Raw genomic sequence first — 24,387 nt, 5'->3', positions numbered from 1 at the left:
TCCGCAAATCAGAAGACCTGAGGCAGCTGTATTCATAATGAAAGAAAAAGGATACTTTAGTTCACCTGAATTGCCAGGATGATATAGCATGAGTGTTGTGAGCTCTGTCTTTGTTTTACTACCGAGCAGAGCAGAGTTCAGTGATATTAGAAGATTTACTTTGTCACTAACTCATTAATGGTAGAACTGGAACTAAAGCCGGTCTCCCGAATCCGGTTCCAGTTTTTTCTTCACTATTTCATGCTACTTTCAGAGTAGATTATATTAAGGACAATAATCACAATAATGCAGATCACTCTACCCATTCCCTTTGTTTTAGGCCAAGGAAAATAAAATCATTACATACAAGAAAGCCTCATGGAAACTATATTTCACAACCAAATTACTGGGAAAGATGAATGAAATATGTATAGAAGCAAAGAGAAGATAGGTCTATTGAGATCCAAGGGCAGATAAATAAAATCTAGACCTTTTTTTCTTTCCTTTTCCTCATTATCAGTAGGACTTATATATTCTGTTATGTCACATCAGTTTCCAATAAGCATTGAATGTGAATAAAAACTCACGAAAATTTTAGGTTAAAAGAGGGAAAAAGCTCCACACATCAGTCTTTTTCAGTGTTGTTTGTTTGCTTATTTATTTATCACGTTTTATTATGAGTAATTTCAAACATACTCAAATGTTAATTATACAGTGAACACTCATATATCTACCACCTAGATTCTGCCATAAACATTTTAATATATTTGTTTTTTCTTTATCATATTTTTATTCATCTATCCATGCCTTTATCCATCCATCAATCCATCTTATTTTCTTGATGCAGTTCAGTCTAAGATGCAGACATAAGCAGTATATGTGCCCTAAACACTTTACAGTGCACACCACTGTCTAAAAAAACAATACAAAACTGAACTCACTGCCATCGAGTAGATTTTGACTCAGAGCGACCCTACAGGACAGAGTAGAACTGCCCCATAGAGTTTCCAAGGCTGTAATCTTTATGGAAGCAGACTGCCACATCTTTCTCCCATGGAGAGGCAGGGTTCAAACTGCCGACCTTTTGGTTATCAGCTGAGTGCTTAATTACTGCACCACCAGGGCTCCCATTATCACTAACTAGAGTTCAGTAATTTTTTATAGTTTTTTTAAAGTTAGAATGTACATGCACTGAAATGTACAAATATTATGTGCAGTCTAATGAATTTTGAGAAATACATACACTCATGTAACAAAAACTATAAAGATAGGAAACACGACCATTACCTCAGGAAGTTCCCTCATGCCTTTTTCCCAGTAAGTCCTATCCCCGGCCCTAGAGGCAACCACGTTCTGATTATGTCACCATAAATTAATCTTTTGTAGAACTTCATGCAGATGGAACTATGCAGTATGTACTCTTTTGTGTTATTTTACTTAGCATAAGTGTTTTTGAAATTTATTCATATCGTTGTATGAATCAGTGGTGTATTCGTTTTCATTGATGGGTAGTATTCCATTGCATAAATATACTACAGGTCTTTATCCAATTCATCCATTGAAGGATACCTGTGCTGTTTCTAGTTTGGGGCTATTATGAATAAAGTTGCAATGAACATTCGTGTATAAATCTTTGTGGATGTGTGCTTCCAATTCTGTTGAGTAAATACTAAGAGTGGCATTCTGGTCCATAAGGTAGGCATACGGTTAGTTTTATAAGAAATTGTCAGACATTTTCCAAAGTGATTTCACTAGTTTACTGTCCTACTAAGAGTAGGTGTGAGTTCTGGTTGCTCCGTATCTGCACTAGCATGTGGTATTGTCAGTGTTTTAATGTTAGTTATTCTTCTGAATGTTTAGTGGTATCTCATTATAGCTCTAGTTTGCATTTCCCTGATGATTAATGATATTGAATAGCTTTGTATATTTGTATATTTTCCTTTGTGAAGTGTCTGTTTATTCTTTTGCTCATTTATTGAGTTTTTTTGTCTTGTTGAATTGGAGTTCTTTATATATCCTGAATACCAATCCTTTGTCTCTCTCTCTCTTTCTCGCACAAATACAAACACACACACACACACACACACACACACACACTGCAGTTTTTTTCCCTGTCTACAACTCGACAGTATTGAGTTTGGTTTGGTTTGACGGCTAATGTATTAATTTGTTCAACAGTGTCTTTTGATGAATAGTTTTTAATTTTGATGAAGTCTAGTTTATCTGTTTTTATGATTATTGCTTTCTGTGCTCTGTTTAAGAAATGTTTGCCTACCCCAAATTATAAAAATATTTTCCTTTATTTTCTGCTAGAAGCTTTGTATTTTTAGCGTTTATGGTGTAAGATTTATGGCGTATGTCTTAATTTTTGTTCAACGATTAGCTGGTTTTGCTAATGACATTTATTTGAATAACTAAATTTTTCCCCATTGATTTGAAATTCTACCTTTGTTACAAACTCAATTATTACATTTTCTTGAATCTTTTTTTCTAAACTATTATGCTAGCCCCATTCTTTTTAGTTTCTCTGACTACATTTTCGTATTTGTAGAGCAGATTTTTAGGACACAGTCTGTACCTTTGAGGAGCTTATAATCAAGAGAGGAGATAAGATGTGTTCCAATAAATACGATGTTGTTGTTTGTTGCCATTCAGTGTTATACAGTTTTATTCTGTACAACAGAATAAAATGTTGCCTGATCCTGCACCATCTTCCTTATTGTTGGTATGTTTGAGTCTGTTATTGCCGCAACTGTGTTTATCCTTTTCATTGAGGGTTTCCCTTGACCCTCTACCTTATGAAACATGATACAATACAAACCAGGAAGTAGATATACTAGGTCTCAAAGAGTAGGTTGGGACCAATTCCGGAAGTCCTTGCCTGTTATGCTACAGACATAACCTAACTCCTTAAATTTGAGTCAGCCTTATAACCATTATAACATAATGATGAATTCTAAAAGCCTCATGTATAGTTATGATTTCTGTGATATTTGAGATAGCAAATACATTTCATCTGAAGTTCAAATTCCAGTCAATTGGAAGTGGCTATCTGGAGTGTTTTATGGAAAAGGGCCAGTAGGAAAGAGTATGGGAGAGATGAATACTGCTATCTGTGATGGATTGCTGATAGTGACATGCTTGCTACGTGTTTATCATCCCTGTCCTACTTTCCATGGCCCAGAATTGTGTTTCTTTTATCGTTGTTGTTGATGTTCTTGCCTTTGAGGTCTTATTTTCAGATGATTTAGATGCTTTGTACCTGTTACTTCAATCTAACATTTACTATAATCTAGTTCAGTTGACATTTACAAGGGGAATGTAGATTAACTAAGTTTGCTAAATTAGCATTCGTAATTTCAGCAAACTTTTGAGTCATTTTGCTCTGGTAAAAGACCAGAGTGGGTTTCGTAGCTTTGTCTTGGGGCTTTTTTCATAAAATGTTATAGCTGGAAGAGGTGTTGCTGGTCCCCAAATTCTGAATTATAACTTCCTACAGGCCTTAAAAAACTTTGAGAACATTTAAATATTCCCTGTAGTCTCAACCTCACTATCACTTGTGCCACCTGTTACTGTCGAGTCGACTCTGACTCCTGGTGACCCCAGGTGTGTCAGAGCAGACCTGTGCTCCATCCAGTCTGCGGTAGCTGATTTTTTGGAAGTAGATTGCCAGAGTTTTCTTCCCAACCTCAACTGCTCCAAAATACACCTCACGATCTCCCCTACAAATCAATTCTTGTCCTCAAAATTCCATTACTTTTAGATGAGAGTTTTCTCCTTCATTCCAGAAATTGGACCAGCCACCCAGTCTATCTTTTTATTGTCTACCTCTCAGAGAGTTTCTTGGCTCTCTTTTTCCCCCCATCTCTTCCCCCCATCTCTTCCTTTACCAGCCTGGACCAAGTCCTTCCCATTCTCCTTCTGGTTACCACTGTAGGTTCTTTGCTGGCTTCCCTGATTTTAGCCTGTTCAGTTTGATCTATTCTTCACACAGGTGCTTAGATTTAACTCCCTCTGGCCTAAAACAAAACATTTAATATTTTAACCATTTTTAAGTGTAAAATTCAGTGACATTAATTGCATTCACCATGTTGTGCAGCCATCACCACTATCCATTTTCAAATGTCTTTCATCACCCTAAATAGAAACTCAATACCCTTTAAGTAATAACTCTCCGTTTACCCTTCCTTCCAGCCTCTGGTAACCACTGATAAACGGATCTCTGTGCATTCACCTACTCTAAATATTTCGTATAAGTGGGACCATCCATTGTCCTTTTGTGTCTGACTTATTTCACTCAGCATAATGTTTTCAGGGTTCATCCATATTGTTGAATGTATCAGAATTTCATTTCTCTTTATGGCCAAATAATATTCTGCTGTATGGATATTCCACATTTTGTTTATCCACTCATCTATTGATGGGCACTTGGATTCTTTCCACTTTTGGCTATTGTGAGTAATGCTGCAGTGAACATTGGTGTACAAGTATCTGTTCGAGTTCCTGCTTTCAGTTCTTTTGGGTGTCTACCTAAGAGTGGAGTTTTTGGGTCATAAGGCAGTTATACTGTGTCCTATAGTGTTGCTATGAGTTGAAATTGACTTGCCGGCAATAACAATAAAAAATAATAATAAATATTTGTTATATGTTTAACTTTTTGAGGAGCTGCCAAACTGTCTTCCACAGGGGCTGCATCATTTTAAATTCCCACCAGTAATGGATGAGGGTTCCAATTTCTCCACATTCTTGCCAACCCAAGACCTTATTTTGAAATATCATTCCCCTGCTCATTGAGGGCCTAGTTCTGTAGTCTTAAATTCATGTTACTTTGCGTCTTTAGGCTCATCTATGACTTTGTTCCACTCCTCTTATCCAGCCTCATTTCTCGTGTTTTCCATCAGCTATCCTATGCTCAGCCCCACCTCTATGCCTTTTCTTGGGGCAGTTTCTTTCCTGGCATGCTCACCTGGCACGTTGTTCTTATCCCTTCTGCCTGTCTAAATCCTGCTCCTTTTCGAAGAATGGATCAAACGTTATCTTTTTTATTTACTTTCTCAACCCATTCATGCCTCCACACTACCGTTGATCTTTTCTCTTTTCTAAACATTTAGGACATCAATTGATAGCCATACAAAGATTACAGATATTTAATTACAGAATAGTTCCCTGGGTGGTGCCTAGGAAGAAAGACATGATGATCTGCTTCTGAAAAGTCACAGCCATGAAAACCCTATGGAGCACAGTTCTACTTTAAGATACATGGGGTTGTCATGAGTCAGAATCGACTCAAAAGCGACTGGTTTGGTTTTGGTTTTTAATTACATAATAATGAGAGAACATAACTTGTTCTAGAAGAAGGCAGGGGTTACAGGGGTTAACTCACCATCTGATACTTTTTTTTCACCAAATGTACTGGTTTGAATATTGTCCCCCCAATTTTATATTCCCCCAGAACCTGAGAATGTGAACTTATTTGGAAATAGGGTCTTTGCAAATGTAATTGGTTAAGATGAGGTCATACTGGATTAGGGTGGGTCCTAAATCCAGTGACTGGTGTTCTCTGTGAAGACACAGAGACACATAGCGAGGGGTACATCATGTGACAACAAAGGCAGAGATTAGAATGATATGTCTATAAGCCAGAGAACACCAAGGGTTGCTGAGAGTCACCAGTAGCTAGGAAGAGGCAAGGAAGGATTCTTCCCTAGAGCCTTTGGGGAGAACATGTTCCTGCTAACACCTTGATTTCGGACTCTGGCCTCCAGAACTGTAGGAGAATAAATTTCTGTTGTTTTAAGTCACCCAGTTTGTGGTCCTTTGTTACAGCAGCCACCAGAAACTAGTATAGTAGACAACGCTGCTGTGGTGGTCAGCTATTTGTTTTATGTTCATTTTTCTTCGCCCGAAATGCATGAATACCTGGAGGAACTGATTTTTTTAAGTCTTATACCCCTTGTAATTCCTTGGTGGTGCAGTTTATGCTCAACTACTAACCTAAAGTTAGGTGGTTCAAACCTATCCAGTGGCACCACAGAAGAAAGGCCTGGTGATCTACTTCTGTAAAGATTACAGCCAAAAAACCCCTGTGGAGCAGTTCTACTGTGTAACACATGAGGTCACCATGAGTTGGAATTGACTTAATAGCAGAGGCAACAGGATGCCCATTTGTATCTTTCATACTGTCCAGTGTAGTATTGTGAACCTGTTAGGGGCTTTATTAGTCACATTTGATTGATAAATTCATTAATAGCATCTTTATGTATTAATCATAAGAGTGATTTTGTGAAACTGAAATCAGATACGTGGAGAATATGATTAGGTCTATAAGGGTGGGTGTAAGAATCTTATACTGCTGGCATTAAGCTTGCTTTCTGAGGGGGGAAGAAGAGCAGGAGATTAAAAAATGAATTAAAGCCTGAATATTTTAATTCTGTACTTAGTTGTATTTCTGATTCTGTCACCTGGTGAAAATCAGTTCACTTCTCTTCTTCCTTTTACCTTCAGTAAAATATGGGTAATAACAATGTTCTGTCTACTTCTCAAAGGTATTAAAAGAGTGTAAGTAAGAGTTTGGGAGATGCTAGTCTGGGAGGCATGCTGAAACATAGAATCCTACTAAAAATTAATAGATTTATTCCTGGGTTCTTGGATCATCTGGAAATGTGGAATTTTCTGAGGGAGGTGTGAGTGGATGTGGGTGGCTGGGGGCCATTTGCAAAGTTTTCATTTTTTTAAGGGGGGCCAGAAATTTGAACAACAGTTTGGCAGACTAATTTACATTAAGGTATTACATACTGGCTAATAAGGAATGTTTCTGATATGTTTCCTCTATAAGTTGTAGCATTTAACCAGGGCTTCCTTCATTCAGGTCAGTCTGCTGAAGAGATTTGAGTGCAGTCAAACCTTATCATACTGGCAGGCTCCAAGGCCACCTATGATTAAAGCCAGCCTGTTCAGGAGGATGGAAAGGGTCATGGAATAGAGAGGGAGTAAAGATGGGTAAATAGTTTCCTTGACTCCTTCCACTCTCTACTACTCTGGACCAGGCACTCACGAAGGATGGTGATTGTGCTTATTCCAAACCCAGAGCCTCTGCATGGGGCCTACAAACTTACCGTTTTTACCAGGAGAAGAAGGTAATGAGGCGATGCTGTCCTGTACCTGCTCTTTTAGAGGGTGTGGCCAGCTTGATGAGAGTTCAAGTCCTCTACTCTGAATAGTGTCTGTCCCTCATAAGCCTCAGTCTTGGTCAAAGAGGGTGACCTTCCCAGGTAGAAGGGCCATTCTTTGCTGTTTTCTGGAGCTCACTTGTCTGATGGTTCAGGTACCTTACTTTGGGCTGTCTAGAGCAGTGGTTAAGGATCAGATAGACCTGAGTTTGAGTTCCTGCTCTGCTGTTTACCAGTATTAGGACTGTAGGGAAATCATGTAATGTGTCTGAACTTCAGTTCTCTCATCGGGGGATAATTACGCCTATGTCACAATGTTATAACCAAAAAAAAAAAAAAAAACCCCATTGCTGTTGAGTTGATTCAAACTCATGGCAGCCCTAAAGGACAGAGTAGATCTGCCCCATACGGTTTCCAAGGAGTGCCTGGTAAATTTGAACTGCTGACCTTTTGGTTAGCAGACATAGCTCTTAACCATTGTGCCACCAGGGTTTCTCACAATGTTACAGTGAAGATTAAATGTAAAGCTCCAAAGTCATTGCCTGAGACATTAGCATTTATCCCATAGTTGATGGTTGTTGTCATAATAATAACCAGGGCTGCATTTAGTGTCAGGGAATTTGTCGTCTGTAGTGTATCTGAAGATAAATGGGCTAGAGCTGGGCAAAACTATGAAACGGGCAAGGTTTATCTGTAGTATCTCTGAGCCCTATTTTCTTCATTCTGTACTGGTATCTGTTCTCCCCGTTCATGGAACCAGTGGCATCCTACTTCTCTCCACCTTCCTCAAATGGGAAGGGTAAGGGCTTGATAATGACATTGCCACGTGACAGAACCAAATCTCATTTCAATCGGGTCAGTACACGATGACCAGTTGCTTGTTTTTGTATGTCCCATAAGCTAAGAATTTTTTAAAAATATTTTTAAGTGATCAAAACAAATCAAAAGAAGAATAATATTTTGTGATACATAGTGTGAAAATTAATGAAGTTTAAATCTTAGTATCCATAAATAAAGTTTTATTGGAACACAGTGATGCTCATTTGCTTATATATTGCTATAGCTGCTATTGCACTACAGCAGTAGAGTAGTTGTGACAGAGACTGTACAAATGTTGCATTCTATCACCTTGCACCATTGCTTGGTGCCCTACGCATTGCAGTGATGTAACTGTACCTGAACCGTGTTTTGAGTGCTGTGCATATTGCCTTACAGAGACTTTTTTTTTTTTAAAACGGGTGCATATCTTTCATGTCAAAACAAGAAGGGAAAAGTAGACTTTGAATGTCACACTTTAAAGTCACTGTGGAGTGCAGATTATTTTGTTATTGAATTAGACAGCAAAGCATTGTGCTTCTTATGTAATGAGACTATAACTGTGCCAAAAGAATACAATATTCATTTGCATTATCTAACTAAACACTAATCACAATATTCCCAACTTACAGGAAAGCAATGATAAAAAATGGGAAAACTTAAAACGGAGTTCTCATTACGGCAGAATTTCTTCACAGAAATTAAAAATGAAAATGAAACTGCAACCAGAGTTTGCAAGTGGCTCATTTGTCAGCCAAGTCAGGAAAGCCATTTGTTGATGGTGGGTTAATTAAATCATGTTTGATTGCAGCAACTGAAAAAAACATGTCCAGGAAGAAGAAAGAAAAAACAAAAACATGTTTTAGAGTATTTGTCTTCAGGAGATAACTGTTGCTTGAGGAGCTGAGGACATTGTGCTCATTGTCAATAGTCAATTAAAAAGAAAAACACCAGCAAATGATTTTGAATGGTTCTGCTTGGCTCTTGATGAGTCAATAAATGTTACTGATATTTATTGCTCAGTTGTTGTTTTCTTGAGGGATCAGTGTAGAGTTTGAAGTGACTGAAAAGTTAACCTCTATGAATAATCTGCATAGGACAGCTACAGGTGAGAATATTTTCAAAGAAACTGAGAAAACATAAACTCAGTACATACCTGAAGTGGAATCTGATAAGATATGTTAAAACTGATGGTGATAAAAATATGTGTGGAGCAAAAAAGGCTTAATTAGATAAATTTACAAAGCTTGTGAAAATGCAAGGTATTTAAAGTCTGTGGCCATTTACTGTTTGATTTACTGCCAGGTACTACACAGATACATGAATCTGTCTTATGTTATTGGACAGGTGGTGTCAGTGGTGAACTTCATTTGCTCTCAGAAATAGAAGCTGAATATCCTGGGTTCCTAACCATACAGAAGTTTGATGGCTTAGTGGTGGTAAAGTTTTTTTTTTTATTTTTATTTTTTATTTTATTAGCTCAAGGCCGAGCTTGAGCAAGAAGAATCACTTCCAACCACTATTATTAAACACAAAATGGCTTTGGAAATTAGCTTTTGCTGAAGAGTTGACAATGAATTCAACCTAAAATTACAAAGCAAAACAGTGCTTAAATGCAAAACTTAATATTGATGAAAGGTCATTTAGATGACAAGCTAACATTGTTTGAATTACTGGTAATGCCAAGCTACTTTATGCACTTCCCGTGTTGTCAGAAGTTAAAACAAGAAACAAGATCTCCATTCCCACACAAGTTTGTAGCATATATATTTTCTTAGCTCAGACTATAATACTAGCAGTGTTTTTTGTTCCTTGATGAAAGTGCAAAGGAAGTTTCCATATTTCAAAATCCATTTAACTGTGCAATTGAGGATCTTTCACATAACTTCAGTAGGAAGTGATTATCTGTAATATAATGGCATGCTAAAAGGCAAGTGTCAAAAGAAGAATCTAATTGAATTCCTTAAATGCCTTCCAAGTGATGAATGTATGAAATTAAAATAATATGCACATGGATCGATATCAGTATTTGATATTATTTATCTGTATGAAAAAGGAGCCATGGAGCAACAGTTAAGCTCTGGGCTGTTAACTGAAAGTTTGGTGGTTCAAACTGCTCCGAGGGAGAAGACCTGGCAGTCTGCTTCTGTAAAGATTGTAGCCAAGAAAACCCTATGGGACAGTTTTACTCTGTTACACGGGGTCACTATGAGTTGAAAATCAACTCTATGGCACCCAAAAACAACAACAACATTTGTATGAAAAGACATTTTCCAAGATGAAATACATTAAATCTCATTACAGATCAGTATTAATAAATGAATGTTTGCAATTGATTTTGATGATAAGGAACACTAAATTTGCATCCCAATTAAGCAAATTGCCATCCCCCCAAAATAATTTCATTACTCTTACTATGAGACATGTATTACAAATAATTCTACTTAATTATGGTGATGATGATGATGGTTTGAATTTTAGCAATAAAAATTTGAGGGAACTGTTTTATCCTTTTGTTATTTCTGTACCTACATAATATCCTTGATTTTGCCTCTTGGCACACAAAGCCTAAGATATTTACTAACTGGCCCTTTATTGGAAAACTTTATTGACATCTGATTTATTTTGGTGTTTAATTCTTCTAACTGTTCAAATTCAGTGAATGAATGTTTTTGTGTCCTGATAAAGATCTATTTAAAAAACCAATAGTTGTGAAGAAAATTTTGTTTGGTATTTTATTTTGTCCTGGAAGTTTTGCTCACCTGAAGTTCACTCTTATTCTATAGTTGTGTTTAAGTTGTCTGGGAGAGGGCTGAGCAAAATCAAAGACAGTTGACCCTTCTCCCTGTACTGTCAGGTGCTTCCCACTTCCCTAAGTGGACAGCCCTGTTCAAGTCCTAGTTCCTGAGAGCTTGGGCTGAGGAGGAAGATGCTGTTGATTTTATGCATGGATTCCTGCCTCCTCACTCTGCTGACCCATCTGCCTCCTTTCTCCTTCTGTTTATGGGAACATCTCTTCTCTAGTCCGTCAGCTCCCAAGCCTCCCCAGATCTAGCACCCATTCTTGCATTCCCTCTGGATAGTCCCCCTTGGTCTGGAAAATGGTGTTATCTCCTGGGAAGGTGGTAGGTGATTCATAGCTGCATGATCGAGAGTTTTTGCTGTTTTCTAAGGCATTTCCGGGATGAAGAGGAAGAAGAGGTAGGTAACAGTGACCCTGCTGACCTTGAAACCCCTGGGGAGTGTGTGTGTGTGTACACACACACACACACACACACAGCCTGGAGTTTCTGGTTCGAGAATATTCTCAAGCCTCAGAGACTTAGATTCCCGTAGCACAAACTTCTGCTCCCAAACTGGTTTTCTGCTTCCAATTTATAGAGAACAGTTCTAGAGAACAAAGATTAATGCGCTCCAGTTTTAATTTTTGCCTCCCCATCTTCCTCTTTCCTCCTTTCTTATCTGCAAATGCCCATTGTTTTTACTATTTTATGCAGTCTTAATTTCTCTGGATTATTTATGGTGGGTGGCTGGGTACAGTACTTCTGATTTCCTCAAAATATCAAGTACTATTCCCCAAAGAGCTCTAAACAGCTCACAATCCAAAAGAAGCTTTCTGAGTCCTTGGTCTATTGATCATGTCAAAAAGCCAGCATAACATGTGGGAAAATGACTCATGGATGTGACTTCACCATTTGCCCTCATTTTAAACTTCTTACAGTGAAAGCGTAGCCCAGTTCTGACAAAGATTTCCAGCTAGGGCTGGGCCTGCCTTTACTCAGTGATGTGTCACATTCTCTCTGCCAGAAACTCATTCTTAACAGCACTCATCATGGGACTGGCAAGAAACCTTTTGGAGAGGTGTTGGTATTTGGTAGATTTATTATTTTTTATCCAACTGCTCACAAAAAAACACAGAAATATCTATGGGGTCCCCCCCCCCTTTGAAAAGTTTGTTGGAATAGTTTGTCATTTCCCCATCTGGAGTTGTTTGTTGTTGCTGTGCCACGGATTATTTGCTTAGGGCCATGGCAAGGTGACTGTGGCCCTAAAGTAAAGGGTAAAATAAACTGAGGCAGCATGCCTGTCCGGGAAGGTGAAACCACTTAGCTGGCATTAGGCGGCAGATGCTAGCTGTAGCTGGTGACCTCAGGTCCTCATCTCAGGTGTGGCTGGGATTTGATTAAGAAGTCCTTTTAGTTTTTAAAGTGATGCCTTCCCAGTTAACTCACCTAAGTAGGTACCTCTTCATTGTTCAGTGGTTTCATGTGAGCAGAATGCCTGGATTTGCCAGCGCACATTGGGAACTTCCCAAAAATCTGAGGACCACACCCAGCTTGCAAAGATTGGAACCCCTACCCCATTCTTTGGTTTATTCTTACAGCTTATGGAAGAGGTGTGTTCCAACAGGCTCCTTCATTTCTAATTGGCAGCTACTGTGCCAGCAACATCTTGAAGATAGGGTTGTGCCTTTCTCAAGTGTATCCCCGTAGAGTCCAGCTCAGAGTGGACCCCACTAGAGAAGACAGTGTGGTGTAGGGGACGAACACTTGTACTGGAGTCAGGGGAACCAGATCATAACTCCAGTATGGCCACTAGCTGTATGATTTTAACCCAGACAATTCATCTCACTGGGCTTCTCATCTTCATGTAATTACTAGGTTGAACGAGAGATTCTCCAAGGCAGTGGTTCTCTTTTAGTATACACCAGAAGCACCTGTGGACTTTTTTTTCCTTTTAAATACACACGATCAGACCACACCCCCACAGTGAGTTCAGGTGGTTTGGGTGGAGCCCGGGGAGTGAGGTTTTATCCAAAGTTCCTTATGGCCAGGGTTCAGGACCATTACCTGCAGTCTGTCCTTTCCTTTATGAGTAAATTTAACAACTACGAAATACGTAAAGGAGTAAAGACTGGTAGTTAAGGATACCTCATATGAGGTTTGCTAACATGTCTTAAAGTCTTATGTGCAGTTTTTAAATATTGAAAAATGAGTAAGGTGAGATAAATAAAATGTAGAAAAAACCAGAAGAATTGTGTTTTGTGCACTGGCAAGTGGAGCATCATCTTAAGAGTGAAACAGAATGACTTGCTGAGGCTAGGGGACAGGGAATATGGAATAAAAGCTTAGTAGTAGCAGTAGAGATGGCAGAGGGTACCTGATCATGGGGTAGGAATTTCTGGTTTCTGCAAAGTTGATGGTGATTCTTATACTTCTGAGTCTGTATATTTTTCTTGTTTTTTATTTTGATGTGTAGGATTGTTAGTTTCCGTTGTGATTACCTTAATATTTACTCCTATTTTTCCAAGTTTAAACCACTCTTTTATTCCTTTGTATTGCCTTGACTTCCTCTCCATATGAAAGATTGATGACTACATTTTTTTAGTCCCTATTTCTTGTTTTAATGTTGTCATCTTTTTCATATTGACATTTCTGTTTCCCTATTTACAGTATTTTAGCTTTGATTTATTTTTGTGACTTCCCTATCTGGCTTTCGATCTGGTTGCTCTGTCCCGTGGTCTAGTCTTGGGTTGTTATCTGATGTTACTGATTTTCTAAACAGAGGACTCACTTTAGTGTTTCTTGTATTTTTGGTTTGGTTTTTGCAAATTCCCTGAAGTTCTGTTTATCTGGAAATGCCCTAATTTCGCCATCATATTTGAGAGACAGTTTTGCTGGATATATAATTCTTGACTGGCAATTTTTTTCCTTCAAGGCTTTATATATGTCATCCCATTGCCTTCTTGCCTGCATGGTTTCTGCTGAATAGTCCGAGCTTATTCTTATTGATTCTCCTTTGTAGGTGACTTTTCATTTAAGCTGCTCTTAAAATTCTCTGTCTTTGGTTTTAGCAAGTTTGGTTATAATATGTCTTGGTGACTTTCTTTTGGGATCTGCCTTATGTGGGGTTTGATGAGCATCTTGGATAGGTATCTTCTCATCTTTCATGGTATCAGGGAAATTTTCTGCCAACAAATCTTCAACAATTCTCTCTATTTTTTGTTATCCCCCCATTTCTGGTATTCCAGTCACTTGTAGGTTATTCCTCTTGATAGAGTCCTACATAATTCTTAGGTGTCTTCATTTTTTTAAATTATTTTATCTGATTTTTCTTGAAGTAAGTTAGTATCAAGTGCTTTATCTTCAATCTCACTAATTCTGACTTCCATTGCCTCAGTTCTGCTCCTATGACTTTCTGTTGAGTTGTCTAATTCTGAAATTTTATTGTTAACCTTCTGGATTTCTGTTTGCTGTCTCTCTGTGGATTCTTGCAGCTTGTTACATTTGTCATTATGCTCTTCTGTAATCTTTGTTAGTTCCTATATTGCTATGTCGGTGTGTTCCTTGGCTTTTTCTGCATTTTGCCTGATCTCTTGAAGAGTTCCTTTTATTACTCTTTTGTGTTCTACCTCCGGTAATTCCAAGAAGTTCCCTTCCTTCAGAAGATTTTTTGATTCTTTGTTTTGGGAGCTTGCTGAAACCATTATGATCTGCCTCTTTATGTGATTTGATATTGACTGTTGTCTCCGAGCCATCAATAAGTTTTTATATTTATTTTATGTTTACCCACTGTGTCCTAGCTTCTTGTTTTGATATACTCCAAGTAGGCTGCTCATGTGAGCTTATTTGATTATTGGCGCCTTTGAAGCTCTAACATCCTGTCACCAGGTGGTTAGATCTGTTACTAGGTATGTGAGCCCAGGAGTCTGTTTACTTTTCTTGTATGGATTCAGCTTAGGTGTCCAGGTAGTCAGTCACCAAGTGTGTGGTGCAGGCTCTCACCTACAGTCCTAGATAGGCAGGGGTGATTGGAGTAGACACAGGTATCTGGCTGCAGTAGGGGGTCACATGCTGAGCAAGGCAGGGGGCTGATGGCTGTCCCTGAGTGTCTGGGAGGAAAGAGTGTCCCTGTTTCCTAGAGTGTGTAGGTGGGTGGGTTTTGCAGCCAGACTATGGGCACCCAGTGCTGTTGGCTGTAAGGACTAGGAAGGCACCACTTATTCCTGGACCCCTGTCACAGGTGGCTAGGTAGCGTGGGTGGAGCCACGAGTCCTCAGGCCTCTGATGTGGGTAGGTGAGGACCCTGCTTAATGGGCAGAGCGATATCAAATGTCACGAACTTACCACTCCACCATACAGCTGATAGAGTTGAAGTTAGGCTTCAGGTATATACCCTGTTGTATTGTGCTAATGAGGGCCTACGCTGTTGAAACGGGCCCACACAGGTCTATGCAAGGGTGAAAGGCATTCATAGTCCGTGGACCCCTTATGCCTGTGCCTAGGGAAGGGAGCTGTGCTTGGTCAAAGGAGCTGTGTCTGTCCTGAGTTCCTGGCTTAGGGGAGCTGACAGATTATTTTTTCCCTGTTTGTTAATTTGTTTCTTCTTCAACGCCGGGAGAACGGCTCAAGGCACGTGACGGGTCCTACTTCTGGCCCAGGGGATTTGGCAATCACTGAAGCAGGCCTAGGACCTGGTGCAGAGTGGGGGTGGGGGGGGGGTAAATGGGAGAGAGGTTCTTCCCAAAGGGGGTGTTTTTTGATCTGTGTGGTGGGTTAGATGCATGTACTTATCTTCTGCTGATTGAGCACTGCTTTTCACTGGTTCTGGAGGCTTCAGTAGCCTCTCCGCCACTTGGTCTCTTCCCATGTGGAAAATACGTCCTGAGTGCCACTGTTTGCCTCACTGGGCATGCCAGCTGATCCGGCCTGCAGGGTGCTGGTTCCCGCTGGGGTCAGGTCTGGTAACTCCTCACTGCTTCTGAACCATCTCTCCGTCCCCCTGCCACTCAAATCCGATTCCTCAATTTGCCTTTGATGTTCAGGGCTCCTAGATTGTCATATATAATCGATTCACTTGTTTTTTCACACCTTTGTTGTAAGAGGGACCACAGGAAGCATCTGACTACTCTACCATCTTGGCCCTGCCTCCTGATTCTTATACTTCTGATACTTTTTTATTCTCAGAACACTGCTGAATCAGAAATTGAGGAGTGGTCACATACAACCTATTAAAGTTCTGTTTAATATAATATGTTATAATATCCTATTATGGACTAGGCTCTGTGATAGATGTTCAAGGTTCTCAGAGATGGTGAGAAACTTGAAATAGTGGGAGAGACAAGCTAATGAACAGGTTATTAGAATACAGTCTACTAATTACAGTGACAGGTAAACGTTCAGAGGAGAAATTTACTCTCTTGCAGTGGGAAGTGGTCTGGGAAGGCTTCAGACAAAAAGTGATGCGTAAGTAGTTCGGAAGGATGGCTAAGAGTACACTCAGCAGCCTGGGTCGGGTGAGTTTATAAGGTAGGGGAAACTGTGCAGAGGTGCACAGCTGTAGCAGCCTGACATAGACAAAGAGCTGAGTTTGGAGAACTACAAGTAGTGCCCTGTAATTGGATGGTGAAGTAGAGGGAGCCTAGGAGAACGGGCCTGTCATTGATGGTTTTGGGTCCCAGAGTCAGGGATTTGGTCTTAATGGCTTAGTCCTTTGAAACAGTTTCAGCAGGAGAGTGATACAGTCAGATCTGCTGTTTGGAGAGGTCACAGTGACTGAGTAGAATATAATTGTGAGCGGTAGGGTGGAGGGTCCTGGAGGCCGAGAGACATGTTGGGAAAGAATATGGTCCAGAACGAAGGCAGTGGACAGCTAAAGTCAAATTAGTAAAGCTTGTAACTGGGTGTAGGGAGTGAGGGGGATGGAGTCAAGGCTTATTTTTAGGTTTCTGGCTTGGGCAATGAGTGGAAGGTTTTCATGCCAGCTGACACATGGATTACAGGAGATTGAAAGCAATTTTGGAGAAGAGATATTGGTTGTAGAGGTTGAAGAAATGTATGGACCTTAAAGTGAAAATACTTCTAATAGGCATTTGGGTATACTAGCCTTGGAGAGGACTCAAGGCTTAAAATAGAGATTCAAGAGTGATGAATGTGAGGTTAACACAATGGAAAAGATTAAAATTACCCTGCATATTGAGAGTGGGAAGAAGAGAAACATCGAAATCTGTATTAGTTATCTCTTGCTGTATATCAAAACTACTCCAAAATTTAGTGGCTTAAAGCAACAAACATATATTACCTCACAATTTCTGTAGGTCAGGAATCCAAGTGCAGCTTAACTGGGTGCCTCTGTTTTAAGGTCTCATAAGACTGTAGTTAAACTGTCCCTTGGGGCTGTGGTCTTATTTGAAGGCTTAACTGCGGGAGGATCCATTTCCAAGCCCCTCATGTAGTTGTCAGTTTGTTGTACTGTGGTGGCTTGTGTGTTGCTGTGATATTGGAAGCTTTGCCACCAGTATTTCAAATACCAGCAGGGTCACCCTTGGTGGATAGCTTTCAGCAGAGCTTCCAGACTAAGACCAACTAGGAAGAAGGACTTAGAAGTCTACATCTAAAAAAAGTTGGCCAGTGAAAAGAAAACCTTATGAATAGCAGATAGCAGTAGGACATTGTCTGTATAGTGCTGGAAGATGAGCCCCTTAGGTCAGAAGACCCTCAAAATATAACTGGGGAAGAGCTGTCTCCTCAGATTAGAGTCAATCTTAATGACGTGGATGGAGTCAAGCTTTTTGGACCTTCATTTGCTGATGTGGCAAGACTCAAAATGAGAAGAAACAGCTGCAAACATTCATTAATAATTGGAACAGGGAATGTATGAAGTATGAATCTAGGAAAATTGGAAGTCATCAGAAATGAAATGGAATGAATAAACATCGATATCTTAGGCATTAGTGAGCTGAAATGAACTGGTATTGACCATTTTGAATCAGACAGTCATATGGTCTGCTATGCCAGAAATGACAAAAATGAAGAGGAATGGCGTTGCATTCATCATTAAGAAGAACATTTCAAGATCTGTCCTGAAACACAATGCTGTCAATGATAGGATAATACCCATACGCCTACAAGAAAGACCAGTTAATACTAGTATTATTCAAATTCACCCACCAACCACTAATGCCAAAGATGAGGAGATTGAAGATTTTTACCACTTCTTCAGTCTGAAATTGATCAAAGATGCAATCAAGATACATTGGTAATTAATGGTGATTGGAATGTGAAAGTTGGAAACAAGAAGGATCAGTAGTTGGAAAATACGACTTGGGTGATAGAAGCGGTGCCAGAGATCGCATGATAGAATTTTGCAAGACCAACTACTTCTTCATTGCAAATACCTTTTTTCAACAACATGAATGGTGACTATACACATGGACCTCATCGGATGAAAACCACAGGAATCAAATCGACTACATCTGTGGAAAGAGACAGTGGAAAAGCTCCATATCAAAACAAGGCCAGGGGCCAACTGCAGAACAGACCATCAATTGCTTATATGAAAGAACAAGTTGAAGCTGAAGAAAATTGAAACAAGTCTATGAGAGCCAAAATACGGCGTTGACTGTATCCCAACTGAATTTGGAGACCATCTGAAGAACAGATTTGATGCACTGAACACTAATGACCGACAACCAGATGAGTTGTGGAAAGACTTCAACGATATCATACATGAAGAAAGCAAATGGTAATTAAAAAGAGAAGAAAGAAAAAAAAGAGAGAAGAGACTCTGAAACTTGCTCTTGAACATAGAGTAGCTAAAGCAAATGGAAGAAATGATGAAGTAAAAGAGCTGAACGCAAGATTTCAAAGGGCAACTTGATAAGACACAGTAAAATATTATAATGAAATATGCGAAGACTTGGAGTTAGAAATCCAAAAGGGAAGAACATGCTCAGCATTTCTTAAGCTGAAAGAACTGAAGAAAAAATTCAAGCCTTGAGTTGTAATTTTGAAGGATTCTATGGGAAAAATACTGAATGATGCAGGAAGCATCAAAAGCAGATGGAAGGAATACACAGAGTTACTGTAACAAAAAGAATTGGTCTACATTCAACCATTTCAGAAGGTAGCATGTAATCAAGAAGTGATGGTACTCAGGAAATCCAAGCTGCACTGGAGGCGTTGGCAAAAAACAAGGCTTCAGAAACTGACCGAATGCCAATTGAGATGTTTCAGCAAAGGTATGCAACACTGGACGTGCTCGCTCATCTATACCAACAAATTTGGAAGACAGCCTCCTGGCCTACTGAGTGGAAGAGATGCGTATTTGTGGCCATTCTAAAGAAAGGTGATGCAACAGAATGTGGAAATTATTGAACTGTATCATTAGTATCACACACAAGTAAAATTTTGATGAAGATCATTCAAAAGTGATTGCAGCAATACATTGACGGGGAACTGCCAGGAACTCAAGCCAGATTCATAAGAGGGTGCGGAATGAAGGATATCTTTGCAGATGTCAGATGGATCTTGGCTGAAAGTAGAGAATACCAGAAGCATATTTACTTGTGTTTTATTGACTATGCAAAGGTGTTGGACTGTGTGGATCATAACAAATTACTGATAAAATTGCGAAGAATGGAATTCCAGAACACTTAATTGTGCTCATGAGGAACCTGTATGTAGATCAAGAGGCAGCAGTTCAAACAGAGCAAGGGGATACTGTATGGTTGAAAATCAAGAAAGATGTGCATCAGGGTTGTATCCTTTCACCATTCTTAGTATGCTGAGCAAGTAATCTGAGAGGTTGGACTATCTGAAGAAGAATGTGGAACCAGGAATGGTGGAAGACTCATTAACAACCTGCAATATGCAGATGATACAACCTTGCTTGCTGAAAGCAAAGAGGACTTGAAGCACTTACTGATGAAGATCAAAGACCACAGCCTTCAGTATGGATTACAACTCAGCATAAGGAAAACAAAAATCCTCACAACTGGACCTATAGCAAAACCATGATTCATGGAGAAGTGATTGACATTGTCAAGGATTTCATTTAACTTGGATCCACAATCAATGCGTATGGAAGCAGCAGTGAGGAAATCAAACCAGTACTGCATTGAGCAAATCTGCTGCAAAAGACCTCTTTAAAGTGTTCAAAACCAAAGATGTCACTCTGAGGACTAAGGTGTACCTGACCCAAGCCATGATATTTTCAGTTGCCTCATATACATGCGAAAGCTGGACAGAGGAAGACTGAAGAAGAATTGATGCCTTCGAATTATGGTGTTGGCAAAGAATATTGAATATAACTATGGACTACCAGAAGAACGAACAGTTCTGTCTTGGAAGAAGTACAGCCAGAGTGCTCCTTGGAAACGAAGATGGTGAGACTTTGGACATGTTATCACAAGGGACCAGTCCCTGGAGAAGCACATCATGCTTGGTAAAGTAGAGGGTCAGTGAAAGGGGGGAAGATCGTTGACAAAATGGACTGACCCAATGGCTGCAACAGTGGGCTCAAACAAAGCAATGATTGCTGAGAATGGCGCAGAACCAGGCGGTATTTCATTCTGTTGTCCGTAGGGTTGCTATGAGTCAGAACTGACTTGACAGCACCTAACAACAGCAACATATGTTTGTGAGCAGGTCTTGGTTGGTTCTTCAGTGACTTTTGGCCAGAGGCCTTCTTCATATCTGTCCACCTGGGCTAGCTAGCTAGCTTCCCTCAGTGTCAGCAAGATTGCAGGCAAGACAGAAGCCACAGTCTTGAGTAACCTATTCTCAGAAGTGATGTCCCATCACTGCCATTTTCTGTTCATTAGAAATAAGTCACTTGGTCCAGCTTCAGGTTCAAGGGTAGAGAATTACACAAGGGCCTGAATACCAGGAGATGGGATCATCGTGGGCCATTTTAGAGGCTGTTCAACAAGTATCTAAGAGGTAGACTGAAGAATGGCTTTTGGGCAGAAGTGTGAGCAATGGGAGAGGCAAGTAAAGAATTGTTAGAAAAATGTGGTCCTACAAGATAATGAAAGGAAGGTAGAATTCAAGGATGTATCCATCAGGATAGGCTAGGTTATGCTCTGCCAAGAAATGACCCTATAATCTGAGGGGCTTTAAATAACAAAGATTTATGTCTTGTTCATGCTACATACTCATTGGGGGTTGCATTGGACTCTGTACCACATAATCACCTCTGGAACATGTCTATTGCAGGTCATTTGGGGATTCTTCTCCATGTGATTTTCAGTCTGTTACCCAAGCTGACAGCAGAGCCACTATCTGAAACGTTTCTGGTTGACGTGGCAGAGGAGAAGACTCATGGAGAAGAATGTATTGGCTTGTAAAACTTCAGCCCAAGTCATTTCCACTCATGTTTCATTGGCCTAATTACATCATATGCGCTGCCTCATTTCAAGGGGTGAGGCCATGTACTCCTACCATGTGACCAAAGAGTGGTGATCCAGAGATATTTGCTGACCCGCACTGATTGTTGGAGGGAGTGGTCAGTAGTGTCACCCTCCATAGAGCGGGCAGCATAGCCACTGGACATAGTATTTGGGTTGGCAGCGATGCAGTCTTTATGAATCTTGGCCAGGGCATTGACAATGAAGAGGTTAGGTACACCTGATTATTGTGGGTTGAGGAGTGAATAGGAGGTGAGAAAGTGGAGAGAGCTGGGAGGAAAAAATTGTAAGAAATTTCTTTATCGAGCAGAAAGAATCTGTAATCACTAGGCTTTCCTCACTGTTTTAATTTTTCACTGAAAGGTATCACAGTGTTTTTCTTTCTGCATGAGGCAGTGTCGACATTCTTCCTTTTCTGTAAAGCAGTGCTGTATACTGATGCTTTGATAATAATCTCAGAATGATCACTGGGAGTTCAGTTGATTTTGTGTGCCCTTTGAATACTGCATTAAAAAAAGAAATCACTTCTTTTTATAGTCTTCTGTTGTGCCAAAGAAAGTCAGTGTATTATGAGAACTGCAAAGCCTTTTGAGGAAACCTGCTATATGTTTGTTGTTCTTTATATTGTCTTTATTTTTAATTACTATTTTTGGAAGTTTGGAAATAATTGAATTTGATACAGTCCCTAAATTTGTTGTGAGATACCAATTTTCTTTTTTTTTTTAGATATCAATATTTCAAGTTGAATATGTGAAAATACTTTGTAAATTATAAGGCGATATACAGATAAATGTTGTTTCTGCCACTTTTCCCATTAGTTTGGGGTGGTCAGATAATAATGTAGTGCACAGTTCATTCCTTTGTGAGCTAAAGGTCTAAAGTCAAGGTGCTGACAATCCAGAAATGGATAATTGAGGCATCAGTTATATTTGACTTCACAGAACTTTAAACAGTAGATTTAACATACTAAATTATTGTCATGAACCAAATACTTAAATAAGTTTGCACTTCAGTAGCATTTAAAAATTGATATAAAATTGATGTGTTTGCAAACCAGGGCTGATTTGCCCAAATGAAACAACAGTTTATTATTTTGCCCCCATTTTCTTGTCATTGGATTCCCTGGGTGGTGTAAATGGTTAAAGCGCTCAGCTGCTAACTGAGAGGTTACAGGTTCAAGTCCACCCAGAGATGCCTCAGAAGAAAGGCCTGGCAGTCCATTTCCAAAAACCCAGCCATTGAAAACCCTGTGGAGCACAGTTCTGCTCTGACACACATGGGGTTGCCATGGATCAGTTTTCTTCTCATTGTTGTGTTGTTTTTGTTAGGTGCCATTGAGTTGATTTCAACTCATGGTGACCCCATGTCACAGAGTAGAACTGCCCCATAGGGTTTTCTAGGCTGTAATCTTTATAGAAGCAGATTACCTGGTCTTTCTCCCATGATGCCACTGTGTGGTTTCTAATCACCAGCCTTTCAGTTAGCAGCGGAGCATTTAACCGTTGCACCACCTGGCATCCATTTTTTCTTTAGTGCCCCATTTCTTGTGAAGGCCTTTTTTACTACTTCCTTCAGCAGCTGCAATTGATTCATTTACTTCCTGTAGGCCCTGTACTAGGTGCTAGAGATACAGAAAGGAAAAATTCAGCAGTTGTGTTCTTCAAGAAGCCTCAAAAAAGAATGATGTGGTGATGGTAGAATTTTAGGTAACAGATGGTCACTAGAGAGAGCTGACTTCTGAGCATCCCTAAAATCTCTCTTCACACCTGCAATTAATTCTTCTCAGAAGGCTAACCTTACGCAAAATGCTAATGATGTCAAAGAAAAATTAGCTGCAATCCAAATACTGTGTTACTCCCACTTTGTAGGTTTTCAGTGACCTGTGGATAATTGAGATTTTTTTTCTTATTTGTTGTAATTAAATGAAGTCTACATTTCAAGTTAGTCTCCCATACAAAATTTTTATACATACATTGTTATGAGACCCTAATTGCTCACCCCATTCTGCGACAGCACACTCCTCCTTTCTGCCTCTGATTCCCCATGACCATTCAGCCAGCTCCTAACCCTCTCTGTCTTCCCATCTCACCTCTGGACAGAAGCTGCCCCTTTGATCTCTTGTATCTACTTGACTTAGAGGCATACTCTTCACAAGTGTCACTTTATGTCCCACAGTCCAGTCTAATCCCTGTCTGAAGAGTTGGCTGTGAAAATTGCTTTAGTTCTGGGCTGATAGAGAGTCCAGGGGCCATGCTTTCCGGGGCACCTCCAGTCTCAGTCAGACCATTAAGTCTGGTCTTCTTACTAGATTTGAGTTCTACACCCCATTCCTCTACTGCTCCATCAGGGACTCCCTGTTGTGTTCCCTGTCAGGATGTTCATTGGTGGTAGCCGGACACCATGTAGTTCTTCTGGTCTCAGGCTGATGAAGTCTCTGGTTTATGTGGCCCATTCTATCTCTTGGGCTAATACTTTCCTTGTGTCTTTGATGTTCTTTGTTCTCCTTTACTCCAAATGGTTGGGACCAATTGATGCATCTCTAGATGGCCACTTGCAAGCTTTTAAGACCGCAGACTCCACTCACCAAAGTAGGATGCAGAACATTTTCTTAATAAGCTTTGTTATGCCAATTGACCTAGATGTCCCCTGAAAGCATGGTCCCCAGATCCCTACCCCTGCTACTCTGTCTCTCGAAGTATTTGATTGTATTCAGGAAACTTCTTAGCTTTGGTTTAGTCCAGTTGTGCTGACTTGCCCTGTAGTGTGTGCTGTCCTTTCCTTCGCCTAAGATGATTCTTACCTACTGTCTAGTTAGTGAATAACCTTCACTCTCCCTCCCCACCCCGGTAGCCATCAAAGAATGTTTTCTTCTGTGTTTAAACCTTTTCTTGAGTTCTTATAGTAGTGGTCTTATACAGTATTTGTCCTTCTGTAACTGACTGAATTCACTCAGCGTAATAAGTTCCAGCTCCCACCATGTTATGTGATGTTTCACAGCTTCATCGTTGTTCTTTATCGTTGCGTAATAGTCAATTGTGTTGATATACCATAATTTGTTTATCCATTCGTCCATTGATGGGCACTTAGGTTGCTTCTGTCTTTTTGCTATTGTGAACAGTGCTGTAGTGAACATGGGTGTGCCTATATCTATTCGTGTGACGGCTCTGATTTCTCTAGGATATATTCCAAGGAGCAGGATAGCTGAATCCTATAGTACTTCTATTTCTAGCTTTT

The 24,387-nt window shown here is 39.9% G+C and overlaps 1 protein-coding gene across 12 annotated transcripts in view; it reads left to right on the top strand.

Annotated features, from left to right (window-relative positions):
* The window catches only part of LTBP1 (latent transforming growth factor beta binding protein 1), a 666,638-nt gene that overhangs the window by 177,166 nt on the left and 465,085 nt on the right, over positions 1-24,387 (top strand). The window contains exon 1 of one of the 12 annotated variants that reach the window (XM_023736141.1): positions 9,327-9,403. The exons of the other annotated variants lie outside the window; for them this stretch is intronic. The gene's annotated coding sequence lies outside the window, so the exon portion shown is untranslated. Of the gene's footprint in view, positions 1-9,326; positions 9,404-24,387 lie in introns of those variants that run through there. 12 annotated transcript variants of the gene reach the window in all.

This window comes from Trichechus manatus, unplaced genomic scaffold (assembly GCF_000243295.1).
Source record: "Trichechus manatus latirostris isolate Lorelei unplaced genomic scaffold, TriManLat1.0 scaffold00005, whole genome shotgun sequence".
Lineage (NCBI taxonomy): Eukaryota > Metazoa > Chordata > Mammalia > Sirenia > Trichechidae > Trichechus > Trichechus manatus.
This window is presented reverse-complemented; position numbering and strand designations above follow the sequence as displayed.